Source organism: Mesocricetus auratus, unplaced genomic scaffold (genome assembly GCF_017639785.1).
Source record: "Mesocricetus auratus isolate SY011 unplaced genomic scaffold, BCM_Maur_2.0 Super-Scaffold_100011, whole genome shotgun sequence".
NCBI classification, from domain to species: domain Eukaryota; kingdom Metazoa; phylum Chordata; class Mammalia; order Rodentia; family Cricetidae; genus Mesocricetus; species Mesocricetus auratus.
In genome coordinates, this window is record NW_024429195.1 from 7,082,427 (window position 1) to 7,091,485 (window position 9,059).

General features: G+C 47.2%; 1 long non-coding RNA gene across 4 annotated transcripts in view; it reads right to left on the reverse strand.

Annotated features, from left to right (window-relative positions):
- The window catches only part of LOC121143169, a 59,817-nt gene extending 50,778 nt beyond the window's left edge, over positions 1-9,039 (reverse strand). For 3 of the 4 annotated variants that reach the window (XR_005880312.1, XR_005880310.1, XR_005880311.1), the window contains exon 1: positions 7,399-9,039. This is a non-coding gene — a long non-coding RNA (uncharacterized LOC121143169). The remainder of the gene's footprint in view (positions 1-7,398) is intronic. The other variant, XR_005880313.1, reaches the window with a different exon arrangement.
- Between the last annotated feature and the right edge of the window lie 20 nt (positions 9,040-9,059).

Genomic DNA, 9,059 nt, shown 5'->3' on the forward strand with positions numbered 1-9,059 from the left:
GCCTGGAAAGGGCAGGTGCAGTCAGGATGATAGACAGCACCGTGAGTTCAGGATGGGACAGAGGCAGGGCTAGGCTGGAGAGGGGGCAACTCCGGAGTCCCAGCAGGAATATAGGGGCAATAACTCAGCCATCTACTAAATCCAAGAATATGGAGGAAAACGTGTCTGTGGGGACCCGGAAACTCCATGAGAAAAATACCTGTGCAGGTTTCTCTACCTTTTATGGATTTCCCCAATTAGGACACCCAGAGGAACTAACTTTAAAAATCACCTACTATTTTAGTATGGAGTCAGGGGATTCCCTTTCTGTATCTTCTTTGCTTCTGACTCAATGACAGCCTGTAACTGGTTTTTTTTTTTTTTATGTGATGAAACTAATACCAAAGGAAAAGCAAGTATTATTGGAGACCTCAAGGTCATGTCAAATTTTGATGGTTATCAGTGGTCCTCGTGCAACACGAATGAGCCCTCATGGGAATTCTACATAAAACATGGGCACATGGGACTTAGGACTCTTCCTCTCTGCCTTCCCTCACTCCTCAAGCTACCCAGTGATAGGAATCTAAGACCAGTCCTGATACAGGTGCCTGACACGTAACTCAAGCTCAAAAGTAAGTGTTGGGGAGGTCCTTTGCTGTGCAAGGATGAGGACCTGTGTTTGAACCCCCAGAACCTACGTAAGAAGCCGCGCATGGCTGAGAGCGTACGCAACCCCAGCATTGGGTGGGGGTGATGAAGACAGGCAGATCTCATGGAGCCTGCTGACAATGTAGCCTAGCCAGACAGTTCAAGACCCTGTCTCAAGGGAGTAGGGCAGAGAGCCATCAGAGGAGATGTCTGATGTCCTCCTCTGGCTGGCCTACACGTGTGCACGGATGGGCATGTGCTCCCGTGGGAATACACGCACTCACACAGCACACAGTGGGGACGCCCGCGGCAGATCACAAGGCTGGGCAGCTTTTGGAGCCCTATATATCAGGTAGTGCACCAACTGCCCCTCTGTCTGCTATGTTCCTCATGCTTATCCAGGGAGTGCTGTGTCAGCCTCCTGTCTTTCCTGACTCTATGAGGGACTCGCTAGACTTTCCAAAGCATTCCCAGCAAAGAGAGCTCAGTAGAGTGCACACTGGCATTGAAGCAGCCTACATCTACATCAGGACTCTGTCCTCTCCCAGACCTTGCTTCACTCATCTATAAATGAAATCGCACACACGGTTCTCAGAAGGGCCGAATGCAATGTGTTGGTGAATGCATGCACTGTGTAAGAGTTAGCCATCCTTAATATCATCGTCTCTAAGCAATTCTCTATGAAATCAAACTCTGACACTCACTGAACAATCTTTGCATTTATACCACTGACAAAATGACCACAGCTTGGCTCACATTTCCACCCTTACCTCTGCCTGCGGCTGAATTTATGCTGGACCCAGGAAGTCTTTCTTGGGTCTCAAGCCCTCCATTTATCCAGCTCTCGCTTGCTCTCTCTCTCTCTCTCTCTGTCTCTCTCTGTCTCTCTCTGTCTCTCTCTGTCTCTCTCTTTCTGTCCCTCTGTCTCTGTCTCTCTGACTCTGTCTCTGTCTCTGTCCTGTCATTCTGTTTTTAATTTTAACTTTGATGATAACTGAGGTGTATGTGCAGTGGGGAGATTATTTCAAGGTCAGAGAATTTAGTGAACTCCTCTCCTTCCAGCTTTAAGTGGGCTTGGGGTATATCGATCTGGTTTGCACACTTGTTCAGCAAGTATTTTACCTACTGAGCAGTCTCATTAATCCTGTGTTACTCTTGTCAAAACCCAATTTCAGGTACTGGGAAGATGACTGTGCAGTTAAGAGTACTTGCTGCTCTTCTAGTTCAAGAGGATCCGATGTTCTCTACTGACCTCTCTGTGGGTGTCCGCAACACACACACACACACACACACACACACACACACACACACACACACAGAGAGAGAGAGAGAGAGAGAGAGAGAGAGAGAACTCAGCACACACAAATAAAATCCAAACGTTTCAGCAAGCTACCTCCTGACACAAAGACTATGGCAGTACAATGCAAGTTCCACCTGTTCTCTGACTGGCTGATCTTGTTGTTTGAATCCACCATTTTGGTACCAACCCCATGGCTAACTAAATTCTACATTAAATGATTCCAGAAAAGCAAGGTCATCTTTTCACAGGAACACAAAGAAAAAAAGAGGAAACGAAGAACTGTAGAAACGGAAAGCGAAAGTCTCCCTGTGTTTATTTACTCTCTGTGGCAGCCACCCTTCATTGTCTTCCAGGCCATTCCATGCTTTCACGATGAGACAGCAGCTTGGTTTTGCATGGTTGCTTTACAGAATGAGATAGTAGTTTTGGTTTTGCGTGGTTGCTTTACAGAATGAGATAGTAGTTTTGGTTTTGCGTGGTTGCTTTACAGAATGAGATAGTAGTTTTGGTTTTGCGTGGTTGCTTTACAGAATGAGATAGTAGTTTTGGTTTTGCGTGGTTGCTTTACAGAATTGGGATTATCTGGGGCTTGGGGTTTTATCTTCATGTAACCATTAGTTTTAGAAACTTTTTTCAAATTGCACAGGAATTTTGTAGGATGTCTTTCTTTTGCTTTCTATAGTTCATCTTTCTGTTGACAGACATTGAAACTGTTTCCAATCTAAATGATGACTGCATTCAATCACATCTTCCACCATATTTAAGTATCATTTTAAGAATATGAATTTTAGGAGCTAGAGAGACGGCTCACTGCTTATGAGCACTGGCTGCTCTTGCAGAGGACCTGGGCTCAGTTCCTAGCACCCATATGGTGGCTCTCAACAACCTCCTCCAGTCCAAGCAATCTGATTCCTCCAAGACTCTCCAGGCAGAAAGCACACAAGTAATATACATAATTTAAATTACTCACATACCTAAAAGAAAAATAAACCTCTAGAAATTATATTTTTAAATTTACAAAATTATAAATTTAATTTTAAATCTGGCTCCTTCAAGACTCTCCAGGCAATAAGCACACAAGTAGTATATATAATTTAAATTACTCACATACCTCAAAAGAAAAATAAACCTCTAAAAATTTTAATGAAAGTAAGAATCCTAATGTTGCTGGCAATCAATTTGTTTTATAACTATATACAATATTCATCAAATTGTAATCATAGACCTACTCATGTAATTACATACATAATAAAAAAATCACTATGGGAACAAAGTAGAAGTTTTGCATTTTGCATTTATTTCTACATGCACATCCTGTGCATTGGAACAGGTATGTTAGTTACACAGCTCTGGGTAACAATTTATCTTGGAACAGTGGTTGAAAGCAGTAAGTAGGCTTTTCCCCAGTGTCTGAGAGTCAGCTCAGCTGGGCCCGAGGCTCCAGGTCTCACAAACACAGTCAGTTGTCAGCCGGAACTATAGTAACCACAGGCTCAGCCTGCAAATCCACTTCCATAGGCACTCGCTGTTGGGTGAGGGTTGAGGGCAGGGGCTGAGCCAGTGGCTGGTGGGCACAGACACTGTTTCCTGGCCCCGAGGCTCTTTGGGTAGTTATGATAGATACCTGGTTGTACCTACAAAGGCTCAGAGAACAGTGGGGACCTAATACCTATACCCTCAAAGCATACTGAAACCCTACCCACAATGCGATGGCACAGTAGGGTCCGATGAGGTCGTAGCAGAGACCAATTTAGGAAGGACGCCAGGGGAGCATGCTTCCTACCCACAGCATAAAGACGGAGGCCCTGCAGGCCTTAACCTTGAACTCCCTTGACCTACACAGCTGTGGGAAGCAAATGTTTTTTGTCTTGTGTCACCTAATTTACAGCATTTTGAAACAGCAGTCAAGTTGGCTTGGAGAGACAGGGGCAGACAGCAAGAAATCGGTCTTTTTGGTAATATCACCTCAGAAATGACATCTGGCCACTTAAAAGCAAAGTCTGTCCTCACTAAAGGGGAAAAGGTTGCACAGCTTGCACAGCAACAACCCCAGGAGGAGTGGCTACTGGAAACCAATAGGAATCATCTCCAACTGGCGTCTCCGTACCGCATTATAAACCGCTTACAGGCCGCTGCATGAGGAATCAAAGAATTAGAATGCGCGTAAGTCCTTGGGACAGCACCAGAGAAACATAAGCTAAGTCTGGGGATGAGACAAAGCAGAGTTGCCAGACTCCACACCTGTAAGGTCCAAGCTCACCTCCAGATTTGAAAAACCCACCAATCCCTCAGCTCAGAAACCCACCAGACTCTGAACTTGAAATCCCACCAACCCCTGGGCTACACCCAAGTTCAGGCCATAAAACCCCACCAATCGCAGGCCACCAGAAGAGCTCTGGCCCCTCCCCCTCAAGAAACCCTATACAAAGCCTCTCTCCGGCTCAGTTCCCCAAGCTTCTCCAGCAGAGGCTGCTCCCACCCCCCTCTTGTGTGAGGTTCGTTGTATGGTGTGACTTTGTGGTATTCCTTGGCTCCCGAATGCCAGAATACCTTTCCCCTCGGAGCCGCAACACTTAGGGTGACCACACCTGTAATCCCAATTCTTGAGGCACAGGGAGGACCATTACCAGTTCCAGGGCAGCCTGAGCTGCCTAGCTCGGCCCTAGCAAACGAAGCGAGCAAACCGACAAAAAAAAAATAAATCATGTCTATTTCAAACAAGTCCACATTGATCGTTCAAGACGCACTGTGGATGACCCTAGGTTGTTCAGAAGAAGTTGGGGTATTTTGAGCATAAAGAAATTACCCTCAGAAACAGGGGTACCTTATAAAGCCAACACTATGACCAGGAGGCCTCAGAGTCATCACCAAATTTCCCATAAACTTTCCCCTGATCAGAAGTTTTCAAGCTCCAAAATAAACCTAGTCATTTCTAAGCCTAAACAGGAAAAGAAAGACCTCCCCGGTTCTGCTCTGCAAATGCAAACTATTTGTCTAATTGCAGAAGCCATCAGTTTGCAAAATCACACTATTCGTAAGTTACAGAAGTAAGGGCCCACGAGTCTGCATACTGTAGCATTTCTCACCCAGGAAGGTGCTGGGGGATTTTGTTTTTTTTTCAAATAAGATTTGTTAGCAGAGTTTTTAGTATCAAAGCTTGGGCTCTGGCATTCCTAAAAGCCAGACTCTTGACCACATATCCTCAACAAGCCAATTAAAAAAAAAAAAAAAAAGCAAATAGTGAAAAGCAAAGAAAAAAAAAGATTTACTCAATGTTGCCACATTAGAGACCAGTGACCCACCACCTCCGAGCTCATGCTGGGGTCCTGACAGGAGCTTTAGGTTTCAGCAAAGCACCAGTGGCAAGCTTGACTAAGCATGACTCTGCCTATCACCCCCATGACTGTCTCAGATCCAGTCTCTCCTAAGAGGTGGTCTGACAGGCTTTCAGAGCTGTGTGAGATCGCAGGTTCCTACTCTGGCTGGCACCAGGCCTCAGCCTTCTTCTTATGGCATGCGATTCCCAGGGAAATTTTATCTTCTTGGAGGCCATCGTCTGATTGCCAACAGGAGAGACACAAACTCACATGTCCTTATTCTTACCAGGGCAGTTACAGGCGTGCTCTGAGAGTACAACCCCCCCTATGTCCCCAGTTTTAAAGGTACAGGGAGGCACAGGGACTGGAGAGCTGGCTCAGTGGTTAACAGCACCGACAGGTCTTCCAGAGGACTCTGAGTCAGCACCATATGGCTACTCTCAAGCCTCTGTCACCCCAGTTCCAGAGGATCTAAACCCTCATCTTCTGGCACCAGGCACGCACAGACAAACATGCTGGTGAAACACCCCTACTCATAAAATAAATTCAATCGCAATTTCAAAAGCGCAGAGCAGGAGATAAAGAGAAATGTCCTGCTTGACAGGTCGCCTAAAATTCAATGGGGAGGAGGAGGAGGAGGAGAACCTCTTACCCAGATGTAGGAAATGAGTCATGACTCAAGAGATTACAGAAGGGTTCACCCTCTCTTCCTGAAGCCCAAAAGTCACCTATTAAGCCTAGGCCCAGGAACACCAATGTTTCCTGGGGCAAATACATCACAAAGCATGCCAATTCCGCACACAGCACGCATCTGAATACTCAGTGAGTGGAAGCTCTGAGCCTAAAGCTCTCTACCTCAGAAGAGCTCAGGCTCCCAACACGGAAAGGCCACCTCTCTCATTCAAGCTCCTAGGGAAGAGAAAGGAGGCCGGAAAGTCCAGTCTAACAGCATGGGAGGCCACTGATCTGACTGGGCCACAGGCCTGTTCCCTACTGTCAGCAGGAGACTTCTTACTTCTTGATTGGCTTTTGCTTTTGCCCTTAATTACCCTGGTCGACTTAATCAAGGGTGCCGTGGCTTAAAGGAAAACGATTCTCTATACCAGGTGATTCATCTGCTGGGGTAAAGGTTGATAGGTCAGTTGTGTTTTAGAATCCAAATTCTCTGAGCAGAGAATTGCTTTCCCTGTTTATTTATTTTTCCAGCAGCCCCTGAAACCACACTTCATCTTGAGTTATCAGGGGCTGACAGCACTTGTCAACAGAGTCAAGGTAAAGAGCCCACTTCCACGGGAAACTTTATCACACTCTAGGAATGGAGTGTGCCTAACAGAGGCCAGAGGCCAGAGGCAAGGGAGCGCAGTCTGTCGTAAATTCCAACTGCTAGGGTTCTAACTTGAGTGGCATATCTATATTCTCTAAAAAAGGTGAGGCTGGGGTGCCTTCATTCCTGCCATCGCTCCCATACTCTTTGTGCCCGGCAAAGGTGAAAACATCTGATAACCAGGATCTACGCTTCCCTTGCAGGCCAGCTCATCAGTGACGATGGCCCACACGATGCAGCTTCATTACGATTGATGGGCTGCTTTCTGACGCTGGTGAGTGAGCTAACCACCCCATCTCAGTGATGCAGGAGTCAGATAAAGATACGGGCTCTAGGGCAGCTTCCAGCCTCCTCCGCCTACCCTGAGCAAACTGAACTCCATGTCCATTTCCTCAACTGGAACTGCCGTCCTATAAGGTGCCTCCAGAGTCTAGAAAGCCGCCTTTGCGCACATAGTGGGTGTTCAATAAATGTTAGTGTTGCCCACATAGTGGGTGCTCAATAAATATTAGTTATAGATGCCACAGTGCCAACCTAGAAGTTCATTAGTTTTCAAAAACAGATCCAGTGATTCCTGAACAGCTAGGCAAATGCATGACGCCAGCCTCACATGACAACACTCCTCACACACCCAACCCCGTCCTCTGTCCCTTCCCTTCCCACATTGTCTTTCCACACCCATATGCCCTCTGCATTTTTTTTAATCTTTTTGTATTGCCAGCAACCGAACCTAAGACCTTTCATAAGCCAGACAAGCGCCATACCATTAAGCTACGTCCTTAGCTTTTCTTTTCCATCAAGGACAGTATTGCTAAGTTGTTCAGGCTGACCTGGAAGTCACTCCAACTCAAGCAGGCCTGGAACTTGGCCTCTTCCTCAGCCTCCGGTAATCACCATGCCCAGGTCTAAACTTGTGAAGGTCTCTCCCCTGAGTGACTTACGGGCCTCGCTTCCTTCCTAGAATGTAAACTGAGTAAGAACCATTTTCAGAACCTGAACAGGAGTTGACGCACACAAATGCTAAGGATATTTTCTGGGTGACTGATATTTATAACGGATACGTTTTTCTACAGCTTTAGCTAACCCAGCCACCCACGAACTCTTCCTAGGTTCTTTGTAAAATTGAACTTTTTCTTCTGAGTGACATGTTTCTATTCACTGCGTTTTAGACTGCAGCTAACATTTACAAGACGCTTATGATAGATGAGGTTCTACAAGAATGACGTACATGAAAACTCCTCACTTCGATTGTTGAAACTCATTTTTACAGAGTAGGAAAACAGGGCCAGGAAGACGGCTCGGCAGGGTAGTGGTGCCTACCATCAAGCCGGACAACTTGAGTAAACTGACTCCCACAAAAGTGTCCTCTGACCTCCACATGGGCACACCGACCGTCACACACAAAGTAAATCAGCACATTAAAAAGAATTTGCTCCAAGTCACCGGGGCACTATTTTCTCCATGTCCTGACTAGCCTCTGTTTCTCCTGCCCAAAAAAAAAAACAAAAAAACAAAAAACCCTACCAGCTTTACCGATTCCAGTGTCATCGGTTCAAGCATAACCACTTTTTTTTTTGCCCCAACAATTATGAGCACACTGTGTCCATTATATTAAAATGTGGTTCACTCTAGTTTCTCAGGCTTCCCTAACTTCTGTGGGTCCTGCAGAGTGAGAGTCTGGAAACAAGCTTTATTGAGACTATGGAAACCCTTGTAGATTCTATTACTAGAGGAGGAAGTCAGGTTGTAGATGCCCTCTGCCCCTGCTAAAGGTGTGTTTTTGTTTTTGTTTTTTACTTTATGGGCATGTCTGTCTTTGTGCACTTGTCCTGGTTCCAGATGGCATCGGATTCCCTGGAGCTGGGGTTCCAGGCAGTTACAGGTGCTGGAAGCCGAAATCTGGTCCTCTAAGAGCAGAAAGTTTGAGGCATCTCTTCAGCCCCGGTAGGCGCCCTTTATTAATCTACATCTCTGAGACCTCACACATGTCGGCGTGCACAGAGGAACTTAGCACCAGCCCTGCCCAGCCGAGGATTGCTCACAGGTGAGACGAGCTCACCCATTTCCTTCCTCCGCGAAGCTTCAACGCCTAACCCAGGCTTGCACCAGGACTAGCCACTAAGGACTCGGGTCTCAGAGGACAGAGGGTCTCCCACTCCGACTCCCAACCCTCGTTTCTAGTTACTTTCCGGAGACTGCAGTTCTCCACCCCGTCAGAGACGTCCTAGAGGTCCGAGGTGTCTTACTTAAGTCGGAGGCGCTCAATTCCAAGACGCTTTCTTTCGCCAGTGGACTTCCCGGGGCCAACCCAGTCTCCCTCCACACCCGGAGGGGCGGGGCGGGGCGGGGCGGGGCGGGGCGACCGCAGCGCCCACCACTGTCGTACCTAACCGCCGGGCCGCTCCGGCCAGACTCGGGGTCCCGCCCCCGCGTGGCCGGCTACCGGCCGAGCCTCCGGCTCGCACGCTCCTCCCGCGCCGCCCCGATGACT